Source organism: Lissotriton vulgaris, chromosome 1_1 (assembly GCF_964263255.1).
Source record: "Lissotriton vulgaris chromosome 1_1, aLisVul1.2, whole genome shotgun sequence".
Lineage (NCBI taxonomy): Eukaryota > Metazoa > Chordata > Amphibia > Caudata > Salamandridae > Lissotriton > Lissotriton vulgaris.
Window position 1 is genome coordinate 844,741,983 of NC_141685.1, and position 24,503 is coordinate 844,766,485.

The following is a 24,503-nucleotide window of genomic DNA, read 5'->3' on the forward strand; positions in this document are numbered from 1 at the left end:
CTAGGGCCTCTCTTTCCACCTGGGCATACCTGGTCTCGGTTGGGGTAAGGGCTTTACTGGCGAATGCTAACGCTGTCCATTGGCCGGGTTCATGTTCCTGGGTCAACACCGCGCCGAGGCCCACCAGGCTGGCGTCCACTAGCACCTCTGTACGCTTCTTGGGGTCAAAATACGACAGGGTGGCTTTCTCTAGGAGAGCGTCCTTGATCCCCTGGAATGCTTCGTCTTCTTTCGGACCCCACTGCTAGACGGCATCCGCCTTGGTCAGCGCCCTTAGTGGCTCACTCCAGGTGGCTAGGCCCGGTAGGAATCGGCCACAGTAAGTGGCCATTCCAAGAAATCTTCTTATTTCTGTTGGGGATTTTGGCGCTATGGCGTCCTTGATGGCCTTGGATTTCCTCGGGTCTACCTGGATACCTTCCTGATTGAAAATGTACCCGAAGAATTCTATGGAGGGCTGAAAAAATTGACATTTCTCCTTGTGGAGTGTTGCTCCTTGTGCACTCAGTCTCCTCAGAACATCCCGGAGGTGTTTGTGATGGTTCGAAGCGGTGGCAGAGTGGATCAGGATGTCATCGCTGACATTGATTACCCCAGGCAGCCCGGACAGAAGTTCTCTAATGGTGTTTTGAAACACCTCGGCTGCTGAGGAGATGCCAAAGTTTAACCGCTTGTATTGTCTTAGGCCCAGATGGGTACTGAAGGTGGTGATGAAACGACTCTCCTCCGCCAATGGTAGCTGGTGGTATACAGCGTTCAGATCAATCTTTGAAAACCACTTCGACCCATTTACGTCCGCTATAATATCGTCCATAGTGGGGGTCAGGTGTCTCTCTCCGGATCGTGGTGTTCGGTAGTCGCATATCAATGCACAAACGGATTTCACCCAGTTGTTTAGGTTTTTCCACAATGACCATTGGTGAAACCCACGGAGTGGGTCCCGTGACCATCTTGATGACGCCTAAGCTTTCCAGCTTCTCAAGTTCTTTCTCCACCAGTGGGCGTAAGTGGAACGGAATCCGACTGTGTCACAGGGTGGTGGGGGTGACGGACCTATCGATGTGTAGTTTGATTGGTTCACAGTTTATGCAACCCAGGCCCCTGAAGAGTTCGGGTAATCGTCCCAGTAGCTCATCCACCTGGTGTGCTCTGATGCGATTGGCAAACGCTATTAACTTCAGGTCTTCGGCCGTGTGGCTGCTTAGCAGGGTGTCAGCCTCTCTGTCAATTATGCGGATCATCGCTACCACCTCTGATTCATCAGCCTTGATGGGTATTGTAATTTTGCCTTTGAGGGGTAGTGGTGTATCCGTTCCATATGCGAATATCCTCGTTTTGGACGGTAGCACCTGGGGGCGCGGGCGTAGTTTCCTGAACTGCTGCAGGCCAATGACATTTACAGTGGCCCCGGTGTCAATTATGGCCTTGACTTCGTTTCCGGCCATCTGCACAACACACATCGGCTGTGGTCGCCGCCGCTGCTTTAGTACCCCCGCAAAGAGACGATGTATGCCTCTTCGTCCTCGGACTCTGAGTCTTCATCCATCGTGGGTAGATATTTCTTTGTTTATAGTGATGGTGGCTCAGCTAGCGACAACTGCCGAACTGCTTTGGTAGGTGTGCGTGATTTCTTGAAAGTCTTTGATGTGTTCCTCCTTCGGCACACCGTCGCAAAATGGTTTGGAATTCCACAGTTCGAGCAGGTTTTGCCCCGGGCCGGGCAGTCTTTGGCCGCGTGGGGCTCGTGCCCGCAATATCCACACCGTGATCGAGACAGGTCTTTCCGGTATTCCTTTTGGGGTGGCCCACGTGGCTGGGTCCTCACCGCGTCTGCCCTTTCACTCTTGATGGCCTCGGGTTTACCTTGGGGTTTGTGGAATGCTTGTTCCATGGCGGTGGCCCTGACGTTCGAGAGGTCATGGGACCTGGCCAACACTAGGATATCCTCGAGTGAGATCCCTGGCTTGCGTAGTATCGATCCTCTCAGTGCCTTATCTCGACACCCTTGGATGATCTGTCTCCGTATGGCTTTTGGTTGATCCTCGTCAGTACAGGAACTTGCTAGCTCCCTTACACGAGCATAAAAACGGTCCATGGTCTCGCCTTCCCTCTGACGTGCCTGTCCCAGTTCGAAAACTTCAAAGTCTAGGTTCAGCTGTGGGTCAAAATGACCGTTGAGGGCAGTGACAGCAGCGCCATAATTATCTGCCGCCCCCGTATTGGGCAAGTGTTTGAATAGTCAGACTATCTCATCCCCTGCGTAATGTAGTAATAGAGACCTCTTCACTGCTTTGTCCGTCTCTCTTGTGACCACAAAATAATTTTCCAATCTCTCAAGCCATACCTTCCAGCGTTGGGACGCTGTAGACGGATCTTCCATTTCGCTGAATGGTGGTAGGACCCCAGATGCAGCATGTTGGAACGGAATGTTAATGGCAGCTGCTGGCCGGTTCTTCTCCCCGATGCGCCGATGCCCGGGGCAGCCACATGGGCCTCCAGCGACCCCAGGATAAAGCAACAGGGGTGGCCCGGTGGGGGTCAGGATGGGTCGGAACCGCAGGCAGGCACGCGGTAGGGCCGCGTAAGGAAGCAGGGTGCTCCGCTTCACTCTCCGGTGCACAGGCGAGGGTTGGGCCCCCTCCCCTCGTCGCCAATGTTGTGTGCTGCTTTTGGGGTTTAATTCAGGCCTCACTCTGACACGTGAGGCTGCGCGTGGGCAGGTTGCGCAGCAGCAATTAACCCACACCGACACAGTGCTGCAGTCGGAAGTGACGTCCTCAAGCGGGCGTCCTCCTTTTATTCAACCCCGCAGGCCACGCCTGGCCTGTGGATGTGTGGATGCGTGTGTGCGTGCGACCACTAGACCGTTTGGGATATTACATCGGGGAGGAAAATCGTTGAGGCCAATTGGAGTAGTGTGTGCCGGCCACTGAGAGCTCCCATCTCAACGCCTGGGTTCTGACAGGCTCGGACAGAGTCCCGTAGCACTCAGGTAGTGTGCAAGCAGAACCCCCGGGGATTGGTAGAAATGAAGATACCAGAAGGAAGGAGATTGTTCTGCCCACTAAGAAGGAAGGGCATATGATGCCACAACAAAGTGGGACAACAGGAAAGAGGGCTCAGGGGGCCAGGGGGATTGGACTGGTGCAATTGTAGTGAATGAGCCAGTAGGGAGCGAGTTTGTCAAGGGCACGACGAATCTGCCTGTTATGGATCTTTTTCCCACCACAAGTCCTTATACAATAGTTCTGACAGGGGTTCCTGCTTCTACTGAAATTTGTGAAGAAACACCCCAGATGTTAATCAACAAGGCAGCACATTGGTTAAGTAAAAACACACATTTTAAACTGGAGCACTATAGGCAAATCTTAATGGCAAGAAGGGTGTCCTGGATAGGCCGGAGCAGAAAGTATTTTGAAGGAGACACAGTGATCGTAAATTTTAGATCACCAGGGCTGGAACAGAACCTCCTTGCCTATCCCCGGGGTGGCCTCAGCGGGGAGAATGACCCATTCATTCAAATGTTACCGCTGGGTTTCTTTTATAGGGACCCATGGACAAGTTCCCAAAGAGAGGTCGACAGGCAAACATATAGTGGGGAGTTTGGAAAAGGGGCCCTTGTCTCTTAATAAAAATCGTTTTGCTCCTCTGGCAAATAGCCGGGGACTGCAGCGACGCCCCCGCAGAAGCGATTGTTCCACGCATATATTCTAGAGTAGGCCTCCCAGTAACCCAAGAATGCACACAAACACCCGGTCCCATGCAAAGTGATATGGTTAGCTGTCCTAAAGAGGACAAAGGCCAGACTATAGGAGTCCATTTGATTATCTGCGGTGGTCAGACATTGCCGAGCACAAGTACCATGACCCAAGGCACTATAAAAGTTTTATCATGGAAGGTAGCGGGGCTGTCAGCAAAATAAAAAAAATTATGAATGGTTGGCTTATATAAAAAAGTTCCAGGTCATATTTTTACAAGAGACATGGGACTGGAACAGAGACCAGCTAGTTCTTGAAGGCTTTAAGATGTTCTTTGTCCCGGCAAGGAAAGGGCGGTCAGGAAGAGCTAAGGGCAGGCTGATGATCTATGCGGATTTTAAACTGAAAGGGACATGGGTAGACCTGAGCTGGAACTCTGATGTTGTACAAGGGCTAAAACTATGTATGAGGGGCCAGAATGTAATATATTATTTGTGAACTTTTATAATACTATAGTTCCAGGGTCACCACTCATACATTTTAGAGAATTGGGTAAAAGGCTGGAGGGAGAGGCTGATCAAAAGGGACGCAAGTACGAATGGGTGCTCGCAGGTGATTTTAATTGTCACCTTTGCCCAAATGTGAAAAATACACGGGGTGTCCGGTACTCCTCTCCGTTGAAAGAGGGCCCCCATTTAGAACACATTGCAGAGGGAAAGAGCTCAACAAGGTGCTGGAAAGGCATGATCTCCAACACACCATGGATTTAATAAATGGAGATGATGAAGGGCGGATAAACCCAACTTTTAAAGGAAGAGGCTGTGATTCAGTCATTGATTTTATTTCTGTATCTCACATAATGAAGCAGGAGCTTTTGGGGTTCGATATACAATCTAGTGTATTTAGTGACCACAATTCCTTAGTTATCGTTCTGAGGGACCCAAACACCACCAACACCCACAACAAAAGAGGTCGGAAAGGAGAGCTAATGGCACTGATCAGGGCAGAAGGCTGAGATGGTCCAAAATTGACGTTGATGCCTTTTATGAAGCACTAATGGCAGACAAAGACCATCATATAGGGAGGTGCTTGAATCTTGAAGTGACAGGGGTTGAGCTGGTTAAAACCTACGAAGGGGCAACACTGCACATTGATAGACTCCTGAGGGTCAAGTCTGGAAAAAAAGAACCAAGGGAACATGGGTGGTTCGACCAGGCTTGTTCTAAGGCTCTGAGAGAGCTGAAAATGGCTTTGAAATCCTGACCGAGGGATAAAACCAGGGTTAAGGCGTGTCGAGGCTTATGCAAAGATGCAGTTAAGTGCCGTAAATCGTTGATGCAACAGCAGGCGTGGGAGAACCTGAGGGAAGCAGTAGATACTAAAAATATGACGCCATTTTGGAAAATCATAAATGACCCTTGCTTCCAAGACAGAGATAAACCCAAGATTGTAAACCACATCCTGGCGGAGACCTGGCATGAGCACTTTAAAGGTCTATATAATCTTAGCACCCAGGAAGATTGCCTTGTGACCAATGAAGGGCCAGGAAGGGGGGAACCCACAATTTTTTCTCTTAATGAGATTAAAGCCCGCATAGAAGGACTGACCAGAAACAAAGCGCCGGGTCCAGATGGTGTCCCCACAGACTTTTTCTTAGCGTATGCAGAGTTGTGGGCCCCGATTTTAACTAGGGTTATAAACGCTGCAGTGTGCACGGGCATGCCTGAATCTTGGTCAACAGCCATAATTGTGCCAATCTTTAAAAAAGGTAACAGGGAGAGCCCGTCCTGTTACCGGCCCATTTCCCTGATAGATGTGTCCGTGAAAGTTTTCGGCAGGGTTATACTTAACCATCTGGTAGATTGGTCAGAAGAACACAAGATCATAGCAGACACACAGCATGGTTTCAGGACCGGCCGGTCTACAACGGACCAATTTCTCAACCTATATCTCCTGACCGCAAAGTACACGATAGCGAGCCAAGGAACTGTGTACTTGGCGTTCATGGACCTCACAGCCGCATTTGATCGGGTAAACAGGAACAAACTGTGGGAACTTATGGAGGGATTGGGAGTGGATCAGGGTCTAGTAAATATTTTGAGATCCCTACACATGAATACCCATGCCCAGGTTAGGTACAACGAGGAGGGCAGTCTGACAGATCAGTTCCCCTGTACGAGGGGAGATAGACAGGGCTGTATTTTAGCACCTTTTTTATTCACCCTCTACATTAACGGCTTAGAGAAAGCACTGGCTGGGCTGCGATTGGACTCGCCTAAGATAGGTCACAGGGGGGTTCAGGTTCTGCTTTACGCAGATGATACAGTACTTCTCGCCTGAACCCCGCGTGGCCTACAAACTTTTGTTAGACGGTTTTATCCACTTCATGCAGAGCCTGGATTTGTCAGCAAACCTAGCCAAATCCTACATAATGGAGGTAGGGAAGGCGCCCCCAAAGAAATATAAATACACGTTTGGGGCACACTGTATTGAAAAATTTCAGTCCTTCTCATACCTAGGGATATTGGTTGACTCCAGGCTTAAATTTAAACCATTGCTGGAGGATAAATGTCGCTCTCTAACCAGAAGCATGGGGGCAATTATGAATCATGCACATAGGCTGGGCTGGTGGGCTCCTGACCAGATCCTGATTCTCTATAATTCAATATGCTCCGCCAAAGTTCTCTATGGCAGTGATGTCTGGGGCTTTGTGGACACAAAGTTGCTCATACCGAAGAGAATAAACTCTTAAGAAGACTGCTGAAAGTGCCACAAAGCACCCCGGGCTTCATTGTACACGAGGAGCTGGGTGTTGCCCACATTGAGGACAGGATAAAATTAATACTGGTTAGCTGCTGGATTAAGATCTGGTCGAACCCAGAGGCGGCCCTGACAAGAGATATCATTCAGGAATGCCTGGCACGGGACAAGGGGATGAATATCCCTTGGATCAAATATGTTAGAGATTGTCTTAAGGCCACGGTTCACCTGGAACTTTTTACTCACCCCACTAAAATCTTGGCAAAGGATAAGACCATTGTTAAAGGGGAGTTTTTGAATAAACTGGGTTCTATCAGGGAAGACCAAGAGATAACAAAACCCACAGTGAGACGCCACATACTGACTAAATCTTGCCCAGGCATCAAACCTTACCTGTATCTCATCCACAGTTCCCAGGATAGGTTCCTTATGACACGCTTAGGTTGAACTGCATACATCACAGCCTAGCGGTGCCTGCAGGTTTTACTAAAACGGTGGAGCAGAAGGGTCCCTGCGGCTGAGATCTCAGATCTCCGCACAACACCCTTCACTTCTTGCTTTTATGCCCGTATTACATGCTCCAAAGGAAACATTTTTTAAAAAGAGTTTAAAAAAAGGCTGATTTTAGACAGGCCAATGTAGCTTTACTGTGCCTGAAACTTTCTACATATATTTTAACATTGCACTGTACTGTAAACTTTCTAAGAGTAGCGATGCGGCTTAGGAACACAAGAGAGGATATGTGAACTGTGTAATATAAATGGTTTCTTTTTCCCTTTTTATGATACGGAGCACTTTAACAACCTTTGGCTGTTTACATAATGCACATGCACTTTATTGAAGTTGATTCATTATCAACGTCAGGCCCCGCGACCCCAATGTATTGCACATGCACTTTTAGCAAATTACATAATTTTAGACGTGCCCTCTGATCCACTGAGGAAGTCTGGGGGGAAAGTGGTGCACTGTATGTACTGTAATGTTTTTTTAACCAGAATAACTGCCCGTTTTTCACATTGTAATGTTCCGTCTCTTTTTATCCAATGGCTTGTACTGTATTTTTTATCTGTGTTTTTTTGGCCGTTTCGGCCGAAATAAAGATTCTTGATGATGATGATAATGGTCGGCCATTACCTCTTTCAATGTGATGCATCAGGTCTTGAAAATAAAGTAGGATTTGAGAGACAATGAGCTCAGGTCCATCGAGAAGAGATGGAGATGATGTATTGTAGGTCTACAACCTTTGGATTAGTTGGTTGTCAACATGATGGATTGCCTTCTGAGGAGTCAGTTTGACGCCTAGGATGAGTGCACATGGGGCGTTGGCAACATGTGGGTGGAAGAGGATCAGAAATGGGATGCTAATTCTGAAGCCTGATAGTACAATGAAACGTATTTTGCCACTGCAAGAGAAAGAACTTTTATCTATATAACTCTGTAAAAATGTTCATGTAGAGGCTATTGATCTTCAAGGTGTTAGCACAAATGTTGGTGTAGAACTTACTGCTGAAATCCTTACTGTCTACACTGTCTAAGATTGGCTTACAAGCTATTTCGTTGATTTAGTTTATTTAGACATATAGAAATTCATCAGTGAGTCTTTGAATCTCCTTCAGTGTGCATACCTTTAAGATGCAGTGAGCTGTTGACATCTGCCAATTTCTCTTCCATCACGTATAAATTATTCAGCATGAAACTGCTAGTGACTTGTTATAAGGTGACTGAGGGCGGAGTGAGTGGCTCTGGGCGCACGTGTCCTGTGGATAACAGGTAGGAGGTGCCAGAGTATCTGATCTGAACTGAAGATATTAGATTTGTCACACATCACTGGTCACTGATATTGGATGGTTTCTTTCCTGAATGACCACATTCCCAGTGAAGATAGCATGACTTTGGTGAGAGAGTTGGACCCTGCTCCTGTTTAGTACTCAGCAGCTATCCTATATTGAGTAGCATCTGGGGCCGTAATATGGATGGGGCTCACTTTACCTGTTTGCACCAGGACACACCTTAAAATAGGTGCGCTGGGCGCAAACAGGGAAAGTGTACCATTTACATTCAATGCGCTGCCCTCACGGCAGGCGTGAATTTATGCTGCCTCAAGGCCGCACATTCAAGTAAAAAACAAAGCAGCTTTGAAGCAGCCGCTCCATGTTTCACTGTGCAAGCTGCAATCCGCCTTTATGTTTAAGAGGGAGAGAGAATGCCTTGCAGGCGAATGGAGTGAGCGACTTCACCTGCCTGCAATGGTACATCTGGGGGTCCATAGGACCCTCTTTCCCCCACCAGAAGGCTGTCATTAGGGGGTACACTTACACTGCGCCACCTTTTAAGTGGTGGACTGTCAGCCCGCCTCCTGACAGCTTCTTTGCCTCTGCACACATGTCTTTAATACGCGTGGGCTCAGAGGCAAAGGGATGCCCTCATTTGCATGGGGCCATGCCCCCATATAAATGAGGGAACACTCTCTGGAGATAGCGCTGGCACTATATGTGCGCCCGCACTATCTGCATTACAGAAGGGGATGCACAGACATCTGCGGCCCATTCTGTAATACCAAAATGCCCCTAGAGCGAGCAAAGGGGGGACTAATTCCCGTTGCACCCCCTGGGCACTTCTGTAATATGGCCCCTGATGTGCAATTAGGATATGACAGTTTGAAGGTCACTGATGGTTGTATGTTTTTTCCTGTTCTTAAGTCTTAATAATAGAATGAAATGAAATAATTTTAATCTGGCAAAAGGACTCTTTCTTTTTCAAAATGTTAAACTCAGTTATTTGAACAGACTTTATTATTAAGACAAGGAAACTTATCACAATCAATCTTTTCCAGAGGAAAGTCTATCCTACAATCCAGGAACTGATGGTACACTACTTCTAAGGGACTAAGGGTCTCATTTATATTTTGGCTGAAAGGGAATTCTGTTGTAACAATGATGGAGCTCCCTCCTACCAAGACTATGATCTACCCACTCTATTCAAATGCGACAGACCATAATTTGATGATGGGTGAAACTACTCTGTCTCTGTTATGCTCTAACTCCTCCAACGGCCCGACGGAGTGAGGGTCATTGGAGGTTTGGCTACAGGTCTGCGCAGTTAATTTAAATGAATAGACAAATAGCTGTTTTTCTATCCCATCACAACCAGAAAACCACTGGGGAATGGCACACTAAAAACCTTTCAATGCCCTCCTTGTCATTGTATGAAACTCCCATGGCAAAGTGAGCATTTGGTTTTGTTTTCGAAAAGAAAATCCTGCTTTGGGATTTTGGGATTTTCTTTTTTAAAGTAAAATAAAATTACTTTGACGTATGGCTCCGTCATGTTTGACGGTGCACCCCGGCAAAGTAAAATTGCATTGTCAGGAACAACTGTTTCTGTTAATGCTTGAAATGTCTGCTGCACCAGCCGACATTTCATATTTTTCTGGTGGCACTTCTGTTAGGGCAACAGAGGCCCTAATTACGAAGTCGATCGAACGAGCATCGGACTGACATTGTAGCGGAAACGGACAGCCCGACAAGGAGTCGGCAGTCCCACTTCCACTATTATGATGAGACTGACTTCATATAAGTTGGAAATTGTATATTTCCACACATTTTCCACACCATGCGGTGCCTGCTACATGGTGAATGGATGCTTAGGGGGCATCATAGGTGCCCCCAGACCTCATAGCTAAGGGCCAGAGGGGAAGGGGACCCTGCTAAAGGCCCCTAAAGTCACTTTCTGCCTGCCTTTCAATGGCAGACAGATCACCATGAAAAGGTAGGTGGAAAGCGACATCGAAATCCCAACGGCGGATCCGAGGATGGCTACGCTGTCGTTTTTTGATTACTATTCCGCCCGCCGCCGGAAGGGGAGCAGAATTTCCTCGTGAATTTGCCTCTGACCGCCAGTATCATAATATGGCAGTCGGACAGAATACCATGATGTCATATGGAAAGCCTCCAATGAGCTGTCAGATGGCTCACTGCCCGACATCATAATCAGAGCCAGAATAATGGTTCACTGACAGAATATCGATGTACAAAATACAGAAGTAAAAAATATCGATGAAAAAGTATAGAAGTAAAAAATATCAACTCTCTATATTAAAAAACAGGTATGTACAAAAATATTGAGAGAAAAATATCAATGCTAAAAACAAAGTTGTACCAATAACATAAAATCAATAAAAAAACATTCTATTATCAATTTAAACAATGAACTATTTAAAAAAACAATTTTACTTGCATTTACCACTCCATTCAGTGCAACAGTAGGGAAAGTGTTGGATAGCAGAGGGGCAAAACGTACTATTCCCACTCCAGTGAGTGCAACAGTAGGGAAAGTGTTGGATAGCGGAGAGGTAAAACTTACTATTACCACTGCAGTGAGTGCAACAGTAGGGAAAGTGTTCGATTGCATAGGGGTAATAATTACTATTCCCACTCTAATGAGAGCAATAGTAGGGAAAGTGTTGGACAGCAGAGGGGTAAAACTTACTATTCCCACTTCAGTGAGTGCAATAGTAGGTGAAGTGTTGGATAGTGGCAATAATAGAATGTACTATTCCCACTCCAATCAGTGCAACAGTAGGGAAGTGTTGTATAGCAGAGGGGTAACACTTACCATTCGCACACCAGTGAGTACAACAGTAGGGAAAGTGTTGGCTAGTGGCAAGATAAAATGTACTATTCCCACTCCAATCAATGCAACAGTAGGGAAAATGTTGGATTGCAAAGGTGTAGCAATTAATATTTTCACTCCAGTCAGTTCAAAAGTAAAAACAAACAAAATATTAACAGAAAAAATATATATATTAAAAATTAAAATACTAATATATTTAATATTACAAATAAAAAAATACATATTATAATGTTAAATGCATATGACAAATTCCTACAAATATATTAAATAAAATAAAATAAAAACTTCAAACAAATAAATATTTTAATCAAGAATTATTTAGAATCTCTATATATAAAAACGAAAGTATGTCTGTTTGTCCTTTATGCATTACTACACCATTCATCAGATCACCATGAAACTTTGGGAAGTTGTTGAGTACACTCCCACAAAGGTTTCTGGCAAAAACAAAATTGATAAAAGTTGTTGAGTACACTCCCGCGAAGGTTTCTGGAAAAAAAAAACCACAATGTGTTAAATATCGGCCCCCGACCCCCCAGGGCCCTCATAATCTTTCCAATACTGACCATTTACAGTTTCTGGGGCGACTCACTTTTGCAATGACCATCAACAAAGCACAAGGACAACCGCTGCAAGTGTGTGGACTAGATTTGGAGAATCCGTGCTTCTCACATGGACAACTGTATGTGGCCAGCTCACGCGTCGGAAAACCTTCTGATTTATTCGTGTACGCACCAGACGGAAAACCCAAAAATACCGTGTACGCACAAGCACTTGAATAAATAAACAAAATTAAAACAACACTTTAAAATGTTCTCCATATTAAAATGAATAAGTTTCAATAAAAATGACACAATGTAAATGAAATGTTATCATAACAAGTTTCCTTAAATTTCCTTTCTTCTGAGATTGCAGCAACGCGCAACGGGTAAGCTAGTCAAAAATATTAATTACATGAATTTACTTTTTTATTTCCTACCGTATAACACCACACAATTCACAACCCACATCTACATTTTATTTAAAAAGTTGACTTACATAATTAACATATTTATTTACCAATTAAAGAGATATTATTAATGAAAAACCAAATGAAAACTTTACCCCAATGATCCCAACAAACCACTAGTAAAATTAAACTTTAAAAAAATTAATTAAACATTTAAGACTTATTTTCAGTTAAAAAAAAAAAACAATAGTGTATAAAAACTAATTATAAAGTAAGTAACATTTATCTACAACCCACCCTTTACCCCTAATAAAGTAAAACACACACACAAAAAATATAAACAACTATCCTAATTAAATATCATTTCATTAATTAACAATGATGATCAACCATCATCATCATCTTTCTTTATTCGGTTTCATGATCAGTAAACCATAAAAGCGCAATATAAACACCAGGGTAAAATAGTATAATGTATGCTTTAAGGAACAGGCCCAAGCAATTTCATGGTTCATCAGTTATATACAGGATGCATGTAAAATAGATGCTTGGTAAAAACAATAAAAGAAGAAACAACAATACATTACAATCATTAAAATCACTAACCCATTCCACACAATGATGGCTCAGCAAGGACACATGGCCCCGGGTCATTGTGGGAAATAACACGTCTAATCACAGCTCGTTCTAAGTTTGATGGGCGATTTAAAAAAACTTAAAACATGAAAAACAGTGCTGTCCGTCAGCATCTGTAAAAATGTAAATGCAGGCTGCACTTGTTTAAAGTTGGCATGTTTCAAGATGGGGATTAGATATGATTTCCTCAGAGTATCATAAAATGGGCAAAACATGGTGAAATTAAGCATTTCCTGTGGAGATGAACCATCGCAGATACAGGGAGGAAGAACTTACCCTCTGCTTATGCCCCTAAGGTATGAGAGAAGTAAATAAAACAAGTAAAGGCCGAACCTGGTCAAAAGGAATCTATCATGAGGGTTCACTAGACCAAGTATTTATGGCTCCGCCAACTCAGTGGTCCATAATATAACAAAACTGCGGACGCTTGGCTTTATTAGCTCCCTCTCTTCCCTTGAAGCAAGCTGTCGCAAGCCAAACATCTTCTTCACTGTGGATATCTCTTTTTTGCCAATTCCCTCAGGGCTGGTGAAGAGGTCTCCTCTGCCCAAGCATGCTAGCTGATTTTTGATATATTTCAACCAAGGTATCCTTAGGGCTTGGCCCAAGGATAAGCAATCTAAAAGAATTGCCTTATTTAACTATAAGTCTTAATTAAACATTTAAGACTTATTTTTAGTTAAAAAAAAACCAATAGTATATAAAAACTAATTATAAAGTAAGTAACATTTATCTACAACCCACCCTTTACCCCTAAAAAAGTAAAACGCACACACAAAAAATATAAACAACTATCCTAATTAAATATCATTTAATTAATTAACAATGATGATCAACCATCATCATCATCTTTCTTTATTCGGTTTCATGATCAGTAAACCATAAAAGCGCAATATAAACACCAGGGTAAAATAGTATAATGTATGCTTTAAGGAACAGGTCCAACCAATTTCATGGTTCATCAGTTATATACAGGATGCATGTAAAATAGATGCTTGGTAAAAACAATAAAAGAAGAAACAATACATTACAATCATTAAAATCACTAACCCATTCCACACAATGATGGCTCAGCAAGGACACATGGCCCAGGGTCATTGTGGAAAATAACACGTCTAATCACAGCTCGTTCTAAGTTTGATGGGCGATTTAAAAAAACTTAAAACATGAAAAACAGTGCTGTTCGTCAGCATCTGTAAAAATGTAAATGCAGGCTGCACTTGTTTAAAGTTGGCATGTTTCAAGATGGGGATTAGATATGATTTCCTCAGAGTATCATAAAATGGGCAAAACATGGTGAAATGAAGCATTTCCTGTGGAGATGAACCATCGCAGCTACAGGGAGGAAGAACTTGCCCTCTGCTTATGCCCCTAAGGTATGAGAGAAGTAAATAAAACAAGTAAAGGCCGAACCTGGTCAAAAGGAATCTATCATGAGGGTTCACTAGACCAAGTATTTATGGCTCTGCCAACTCAGTGGTCCTTAATATACCAAAACTGCGGACGCTTGGCTTTATTAGCTCCCTCTCTTCCCTTGAAGCAAGCTGTCGCAAGCCAAACATCTTCTTCACTGTGGATATCTCTTTTTTGCCAATTCCCTCAGGGCTGGTGAAGAGGTCTCCTCTGCCCAAGCACGCTAGCTGATTTTTGATATATTTCAACCAAGGTATCCTTAGGGCTTGGCCCAAGGATAAGCAATCTAAAAGAATTGCCTTATTTAACAAGTCCCTCTCTTTGGCCCATATTTTTAACCAGAGAGACAGCAGGCTAAAAGCTATCTGGTCTGTGATGTGGGGCATTCCCAACTCTTCGTGAACAAGAAAAGAGAGAATACCCTGGGGTACGGACAACAATCTTCTCATGAATTTGTTTTCAGAGACTTGGACATCCTATGCATCAACATATTCCATATTTCACTGCCATAAAGTACTTTTGACAAGCACATAGCCCTAAAAAGCTCCAGAAGGGACCCCACTGGTTTTTTACCTAGCCTCGCAGCAAAGTTAAAGATAGCGGCAACTTCCCTGTTAAGGTCATTTCTCTTTCGGGTGAGTTGTGGAGCCCAGTTAAGTTTGTTGTCCAGGAGTACCCCCAAATGGGAAAAGACTGTAGTTTTAGGAATGGGGGTAAGTCCTACCTTAAAGACATATGATCTTGAAGGACAGGAACCTAGTTGCATGATTTATGATTTGGAGGTATTGATTTTAAGATCCAGATCTCCCATGAACTGGGCAATCGATGCTAATGTGGTTTACAAGCCCCTCTCTGTCCTAGCCATTAGGACGGGATCGGCTGCGTAAACCAGAACTGGGAGGCCATGCCAACCAATCCGAGGGTAGTCAGCCGTGGTCTCCAATAGTGTTTTCTCCAAGTTGTTAATATAAAGATTAAAAAAAGGGGCAAATATGCAGCCTTGACAGACCCCGCTCCTTACAGGGAATGAGCGTGATACCTTCAAGCTCTGCGAGTATCGCCCTACTGCTTGATGTCCTGGTGAAGATCATAGAGAGGAGACCTGCTCCCTGTCTACCCCTTAGGTTAAAAGGATCTGCCATAGCTTGGTCCTATTTATGCACTCATAAGCGGATGACAGATTCATAAAAGCCAGGAAGAGAGTGCTGCTGCGGGCAACTGTATATTTGCTGGCGATTAAGAAAAGGTTCAGGGATTGTTCGATTGTTGAACGGCCAGGGCACAACCCATATTGGGCGTCCGACAGAATGTTATTGCCGGTAGCACAGATCGCTAACTTATCTAGCAAGATCCTACCAGCCACTTTTACAGCTGACTCTATCAATGAGATCGGTCTGTAACATGCCGTGATGTCCCTGTCCCCCTTTTTGAAAACTGGCACAATGATGGAGGTGGCCCAGGAGGTCCCAGTACCGACCCTAGCAACCGCATTAATTACAGAGGTGAGGACTGGAGCCCAGACTGCCATGTCTGATGGGTAGAGGTCGGGGGGAATAACGTCGGGACCCGGAGCCTTGTTGTAAGTCAGACCGGTAATTCTGCGCCTTACTTCCTCTTCCAGGATGACTAGTTTTCCATGAGTACCCACAGAATTGGGTACAAGGCCAGATCCCCTTTGAACGTGGCCTTGAAGTGATTGACCCACTCATTTTCGGTAATATGTACTTCTAAAAAAATTGATGGCCTCCTCACCCAAGATGGGACTGTTTATAATACATTACAAAAAGGGGGGTGTCCAAGTGCACACCAGTCTTCCAGTTTTCTTTTTCAGCAAAAGTTTATCAATTTTAATCCTTATGCATGCAGCCCGGAACTGTGGTCTGACCTGCTACCACGTGTTACAAAACATCATCAAAAGCTGGAGTGGAGTCCAGTGCCGGACATACAGGTGAGCACACAAATCATGCAAGATTTTCAACACATTTATCTTCTTTCAGTGAGATTATTCTTATTATTCCACAATGTTTTATTCCACTTCTTCAATGTTCAGCCTGTCACATGAGGGATACTCTGTATTATTATATCTAATGCTGCAGATATGCTACTCCAGGCCTTTTTCTGCAGCAAGACTAAATACAATTAGTCATCGATGATAAGTGTAATTCAAAATGCATTTTGGGCTATAATAAGGCCCTTCCTCAGGGGTACACTACAAATTGAACAAACATCAACTTTAGATAGTGGGTTCAGGTCATAATACAAGTTAAACATTATCAATGCATCGCTTAGTGAGTACCTCATTTTTTCAAAAGACAATCCCGTCCTTGATGTTTTCCCTCTAAAACGTTACTTGACGCTAACAACAGGGTGCCCAAACAAGCTTCTGACCACTATTCTGGTCTTCCCACACCTTGACTTCACCTTTTGATAAGCCCCCAGCAAGAACATTCCCCGTTGAGTAGTTTTAAATTTAACAAAACATCATTAACACACTCCCACCCGGAACCATTTGGCAACATACCCTCCCTTTTTGCCAACCAGTAACCCTCTTATCAGCACCCATGTCCCCTCTATGACTCATCACCCCCTTCCTTCGGTCCAATCAACCCTGTTAGACCCTCTCCATCCTCTGTGATTGAAACATCGTTAATACCTCTGTTCAACCCTTAAATGGTATTGGGATTAACACATCTCCATAAGATAAAACACATTGATGCACGCCCATGCCTGGCTCTGTTTTCTGCATACTCTCGTATTTGTTTTCATATGTCCATACGCAAAAACCTAGTCCACCCAATCTTAACGGCCCATCTTATTTGCCCTTTGATGTAACGGTGTGACCTATATGGCCGGGACCAAAAGGACTCCCATCTGCCCGCCCCGAGCTGAGCCATAGCGGTAGGGCTCCCGCCTGCCCCTACAGGGCTCGGGGGCTCTGTGTCCTGGGGGGCTCTGGGACCCCGGCTGGGCCTCAGGCAAGGGGAGGACCACCAGAGCTCTCTGGGCCGGATGCCTGGGGAAGGCTGCCCAAGATCCATGGAGCCCGTCCCGGGCATTTTGACACGCCATGGGCCGGAAGAGGGAGCCCCCCCAGACGGAAGGGAGGTGTTGTCCGGGCATAGCCCATCTGGTCCCCGGCAATCCATGGAGGGTTGTTCCGGCATACCCTGCCCATAGTAATCTGAAGGAAGGCTACCCCTCTTTCTGGGAGCCTGTCTGCACTGAAAGACTCAGGGGACCCTAGGCCCGGAAGTGCCTGACCTCCTGGGGCCCTGGCTGGGATCAGGGAGGTGAATGAGCCCCCATTCCAGGGTAGCCAGGTCATCTGGTTGCCCCATTGGAAAGCATTGCGTGCAACCAGGTGGCCGAGGGGAAAGGTGCGACCAGATGGCCGGGACCGAATGGACTCCCATCTGCCCGCCCGAGCCGAGCCATAGCGGCAGGGCTTCCGTCTGCCCCTGCAGGGCTCTGCACCAGGGACCCGTGTCCCGGCAGATAGACACTTGGCAGGCCGCAGGACGGGGGCTCCCACACCTAGGAGTTTGTAGAAAGAAAAACGTGGTCCAGAGATCCTAGGTGTGGATATGAATCCCTAGAGTTTTGGAGTGGTTATGTTCGTGGCTCTGGACCTGTCCAGCCTCAGAAGGAATAATGGAGAAAAGGATTTTTAGCAAATGTTCCTCCATTTCAAATATATATATTCTCACCCATCAATGGTTTAATCTCTAGATTCATTATTTTGAGGACAACACAGTACAAGTTTGTCAGAGTGTGGATAGTTCTTTATATTTATATTTTCCACTTCATTGTATCCATTCCACTCATTTGTCAATTTTCTGTTTAGTTTTAGTAAAGCGAAAGACAACCCTTATCATTTTCCATATTTAGATATTGCAACGTGACAGAAAAAAAACAGCCAACATGTGTTTCGCCCTGTTCGGCAAGTAGAGCCAAGGCTTTCTCAAGGCTAGTTAGGATCATCCAATTATGCAGTCTGTCAGCATAACTTTCTTGCATTTATACATGTTTGATCAAGTTATTGTCGACATACATCCATATTTAGAATTCGGTCAAGGAAGCATCGTATGACGGAGAAATCCACTGCTTCCTTGACCGAATTCTAAATATGGATGTATGTCGACAATATTCACGACATTTCCAACTCGAGATTTGTGTTAGTTGAAATTTCCAACTCGATATTCTATCTCAACACCCAGAATAATTTACTCCATCATCCAGAAGGTTGAGCGTTGTTGCCGAGACTTGAACCAAGTTCCCCAGCTTCAAGATCGACCGCCCTAGCTGTAGACCTCAGGTAGACTGTCTTGAGAACTTTACTAGAGAAAAAAACACTATCTTCTTTTTCCTCCTTGAATGTAATGCATACATTGATGAAAACAATAACTATTGGATTGCCAACACTTTATAAAGTAAATGGATAACATTGAATGGTCAAATGTGTGTGTAGCTTTATTAGAAGCGTGGATGTACTTTAGACACCTATGGTTGATCACATCTTTAGCCAATCCTGTTCATAAAAGGGTGCTGATCTCCAAGTGGTGCTGAGACCTAATGTGTACTAGGCTATGGTTCGGTTTGAGATCCAGGGCAACATCACAGATCCCTTTTCTACAACAAATGTGACAAACCTATCTTATAGGTCTTTTAGAATTTTAATTTTTTCGAAGTTAATATATGCTACAATTTCACTTTATTTATAGTTATTTTATTATAACATTCTACTTTTCTCTAATTTCTTTCCGTTGAGCAAACATGTCTCCAAAAATGAGGCCTGAAGTTTCTCAGGTTCTTGAGGGAGTAACTAATCCACTTTTTTCTTTTCTTTGCATTCCTCTTTTGCTGAGTATGATTTTTTAACATTACTACAGATCCCAGAATACAAATTAAAATATTAGACTGGATGATCTTCTCATGCTGAACTTAGGTACCTTGAGAACTCTCTGCTAAGCATAGGTGTGCACAAATCAATCCTTGACAAATGTTAGGGCTATCTACTATCTATCCATGGTTTTATTTAGAATCATTACATTTAAATATATTTTATGTGTATATCATTGAAATTCTCTTTTAACACATTTAACAGAAATCCGTGCGGCCACAGAAGGATTCTTGCAAGAAGAAGCTATAAAAATGTGCTCTAAATTGAAGCTGGTGACCAGGTGACCAAGTCAATGGGAAACATAGGTAGCAATATTAGGCAATTGGAATATTTATTGTATTGTATTGTATGTATTGTATTGGTGCTTCTATATAGCGCAATGACTGTCACCCTTCGGGTATCCTGGCGCTTAGACTTAGATGATACATACACAGTGTTTAGACAGTTGCACGGCTTGCAGAGAGGGGCTTTAACAGGTTTTGGGAAACAGGAACGTTTTCAAAGCCTTCTTAAAAGAAATGAAATCATCGGTGCGGCGTAAGCCAAATGGTATAGAGTTCCACAATTTTGCCGCTGTGAATCTAAAGGGTCGGCCTCCCATCCGAATCCTCAGAATCTTGGGAACTGTCACCATACATGCTGAGGCCGAGCGGAGAGATCTAGAAGGTACATACCAGGAAAACAGGTTTTGCAAGGAAGAGGGACCCTGTCCATGATGGGCCTTATGTACCAAGCAGAGGGCTTTAAACTCAATCTTCTGAGGGATTGGAAGCCAATGGAGCTCCCTAAGTGCTCTTGTTGAAGAGTCAAAACGACTACGCGAGAGAGCCAGCTTGGCGGCGAGATTTTGCACACGTTGCAAGTTTGCCACCAGGGTCTTTGGTGCCCCTAGAAGTAGTGATTTACAGTAGTCAATCCTACTTAGGATGATACTTCTCACTACTTCTGGCCTAGATTGTACCGGGAGCATCGGTAATATTTTCCGCAACATTCGCAGAAGTGCCATACAGGTGGCCACTGTTTTATTTACCGACACATCTAGCTGTAGACTGGAGTCAAACATCATTTGCTGGAGATAAACCGATGTCATCATGCCACAACTCTCATTCAGTAAGATATATCAAAGCAAATACCCAGAGGTTTACGCATTGTGTATGGCCCAGAAACCAATTCAGAGCAACACGAATAAAAAGAAATCGAAATGCAATAATAAATATTTTTGGGTTTGATATTAATAATACCTGAAGAATTAGCTACAACACTTAAGAAATTGGGCGATGAGGAAATCGGACAAATCGAAAAAAACTTTCAAAAAAATATATCTAGAGGGGCGTGGCCAAGATGGCGACGGAGTAAGACGTGCCTGCGAGCTCCTCCGGCACCCCGAGCCTTTCATAGCTTTGATTAGCTGCACTGGGGCGATTTCAGCTTTGGCTTTGACACTCCTGGGGTCACAGAGGTGTCCTGATTGGCTTGACCCTTCTCCCGTCGAGCTACGACCTAGGACGGCGGACTTAGCCGAGGTGTTGGTGTGGTGACGCACGAGTACCGGAGCGGCCTACGGAGCTTCGCCTGGGTTGCATCGGCCTTTAGCACGAGGGGACCCTAAACTCTAGCAAGTTGACGAGTGAAGCGCTTGCTCTGCGGGTCCCCCCCACTGGGATTGTAGCGAGCCTGCCTGAGATCCCGTCGAGCTATCTGGTTGCTAACGCCGGAGCGGAGGTGACGAGGGGGCGCCGACTTGGCTGGTGGCAGTTGGACAGCGCAGAAGGCTGAGGGAAGGAGAGGTGGTGCCATCGTGCCTCTAACCCTCGATACCCTGGGGGCGACCCATCGGACGAATCAACGGACTTTGTGCGACGCGGCGAGTGCTGCCTTCTGATCGCATCGGTCCCCCCGGTGTCTGCGGAGCAGAGATTGCTGAAGGTGTGGAGAAGCGTAGCTTACTATCCGGTCGCGAGGAGCCTAGCCCAGACTGAGGCGTCGCACCATGTCGACTAGGAATCGCTTGAATACGCCGGGGAAGGATGGACCTGGTAAGGGGGCGTCCGGATCGCCCCCCGGCCCTAGCAAGTCGCCGGCCAAGGACGACACTGAGGGCCCGGTCACGAAGGCCTTCCTGATAGAGCTTTTTTCCTCCATCAAGGACGATATCACGGAACTGAAATCGCAATTAGCTTCCGATCTCCGTGAGGTCCGCCGAGACGTGGGCGGCATTGGCGAACGGGTGGCGACCCTAGAGGACCACGATTTGGGCCTCAGTGGGGATGTCCATCAGCTACAGCAGGACTTGCTCCAGCTACGCGAGCAAAATTTGGATCTTCAGACCCATTGCGAGGATTTGGAAAACCGGTCCCGCCGTAATAACATTCGGATCCATGCGTTGCCCTGGGACGGAGATGGTGGTGACCTGCGGGAGTACGTGGAGGCACTGTTTCTGCAGATTCTGGCGGAGGACGATCGCACGGAGGTCCGGAGGGACAGAGTACATCGGGTAGGCCTGGCGCGCGCTCGCCGCCTCCCGACATTTTGGTCTGTGTCCACGATTTTCAACTGAAGGAGACTATCCTGAGGAAGGCGAGGGACACCAATAACTTGCGTTTTCGTGGGCACAGCCCTCAACTCTTTCAGGATCTGGCGGCTTCCACCTTGCAAAAACGACGGGACTTCCGCCCGATCACGGCCTTTTTGAGAGAACACGGGGTGTCCTACTCCTGGGGTCACCCCTTTTGACTCATTTTCAGGTGGCAAAACAGACTGGTGCAAGTGAGATCCCTGGCGGCCGCCAGGGAGCTGCTGGGCATGGAGGAAGCAGCCGCGTCGGCGGGCGCCAGCGCCTCCCCGAGAAGACGTCGCCGTTCCCGCTCCCCAGCATGGCAGAGAGTGGGCCGACACGGTGTGGCAGAGAGTCCGACTCCATCGGCGAGTCAGAGTGAAAGGGGAGACGTTTTGGCCTCGCTAGCCCTGGTGACTGAGGCCCTAATGGTGAAAGGGATGCTCATGGGTAAGCTCTGCACGTGGATGGTTGTTTATGCACCGAATGCGTGCCAAAATGGGTTCCTTGAGGCCTTTCTGAGAGTGGTGGGGGACTTTGGGGAGGGAGCACTGATAGTGATGGGGGATTTTAATTTGGTTTGGGACAAATGTCTTGATTGTTCACATCAGCAGAGGACGGAGGCAGGTCTCTTCTCCTCTGAACTGCGTGATACTTTGATTAGTCTGGGCCTTATTGATAGCTGGCGTTCCCTCCACCCTAGCACTAGGGACTACACGTTCTATTCCCATGTCCACCACACTTATTCCCGCCTTGACCACATTTTTGTGCATCAATCCCTGCAGGGCCACTTGCGGGACAGCAAAATATTTCCACTCTCGGTCTCCGATCATAGCCTTTTGGCGACATGCTTAATCTGGGCCCCGGAGTCGTCCCCTCACCGCAAATGGTATTTCCCTGCATCCCTTACGCGAGATGAGGAATCCTGCAAAAAGCTAAGGGTGGCCATTGGTGAATATTTTGAGCTCAACGAGACTGGTGACACCTCGGTCTTCACCCAATGGGACGCCTTCAATGCGACGACGCGGGGCACGTGCATTGCATTGAACTCCGCCCTGAACAAGCTTAGGCGCCAGGAGAGGGAGGCGCTGGAGGCGGAACTGGAGACACTGGAAACTGCGCATAAGCAGAATCCTTCTCGAAAGACCCTTCGCCCTCTTGCTGCGGTGCGGGGGAAGCTCAGGGCGCACTATAATAATCGGGCTGAATATACCCTCTTGCGCTTACGGCGCCTCTCTTATGCTCAGGGCAATAAAGTGGGGAAACATCTGTCACGACAGCTCCGTGATAAATGTGAGAAGGAATATGTGGGTGGCATTCGGACGCCTTCCGGCGCCGTGGAACATAGGGATGCGGTTAAAGCCGAGCTCTTCAGCGACTTTTATGCCGCCTTGTACTCAGCGGACCGCCTGGCGCCGGCCGCTCAGCGGGAATACTTGGAAGCTCTATCACTTCCACAGGTTTCCAAGGAGTGGAACGAGCTTTTGGAGGCCCCCTTTACTAGGGAGGAGGTGTTGACCGCCATTCGGTCCCTTAAACCACAGAAGGCACCGGGCCCGGACGGCTTCACGGCTTCCTTTTATCAGACGTTTGCTTCTGAGTTGGGGGACCGCTTGGTGACGCTTTTCAATAGCATGAGGGAGGCGGGCCACACTACGGGCACTATGGCGGAAGCTATGATCTCGATCATTCCCAAGGCAGGGAAGGACCTCTCTAAATGCGAATCATACCGGCCCATAGCCCTGTTAAACGTGGATGCTAAACTGTACTCCTCTATCTTAGCTGCCCGGCTCCAGGACCTCATGCCTGCCCTCATCCACCCCGATCAGTCGGGCTTTATAAAGGGTCGGCAGACCCATGACAACACTAGATGACTAATCCATCTGATCGAGAAAGCTAATCGCTTCAAAATCCCAGCGGTTTTGGTTGGCCTCGATGCTGAAAAGGCGTTCGATCGGGTGGATTGGGACTTTCTCTTTAGTACCTTGCAGGCCTTCGGTTTTTCTCCCAAATTTATAGATATGCTTCGGGCCAATTACCATGGTACACGCTCGAGGGTCATGGTGAATGGGCATGTCTCACCCTTTTTTGCACACTCCCGGGGTACACGGCAGGGCTGCCCTTTATCTCCTCTACTTTTTGCGCTCAGCATCGAGCCTCTTGCCCTTTGGGTGCGTGAGGACCCGGATATTGTTGGGCTCCCCTTTTCGGGGGAACAGCACAAAATATCTCTTTTTGCAGACGACGTCCTATTGTCACTAGCTGACCCGGGGACTTCCCTCCCGCGTGTACAGGACGTGCTCTCCCAATTCGAGGCGGTGGCGGGTTTTCGGGTCAATCCTGGCAAATCCTACATTCTCAATCTCACGCTGCCACCCACTGAGGTTGCACGCATCCGACCGCTCACGCCCCTGTCATGGTCTAGCTCCTCCATACAATATCTTGGGGTCCGGCTGACCTCGTCCGTCGCTACCTTATATGCGGCCAACTTCCCTCCCCTTTTGACCCAGATACAGACCGAGCTTAACCGTTGGAAACCCATGTTTATCTCCTGGTTGGGACGCATGCTCCCCAAGCTCCTTTACCTGTTCCAGGCCCTCCCTATTACCTTGGAGGGGGGGCTTTTTTCGGCGTCTTAAATCTATGATTCTGCGCTACATCTGGCAGGGTGGCCGTGCTAGACTCTCTTTTCTTACGCTACGCCGGCCATTGAGGAAGGGCGGGGCTGGCCTTCCGGACATGCTTCTTTACTATAAAGCGGCGCAACTCCGGGTGTTGGCCGAATGGACCCAAGTGGAGTCGGAGAAGCACTGGCTACATATGGACAGGAGTGTGGCGGGACGTTCCATATGGGACCTGGTTTGGAAGGCGAAGGGGGATCGGCCACGCAACGCTTACATTAGCACCCCTACGAGCACTACTCTGAAGGTCTGGGATTCGGTCTCTAGTGGTGAAAGGTGG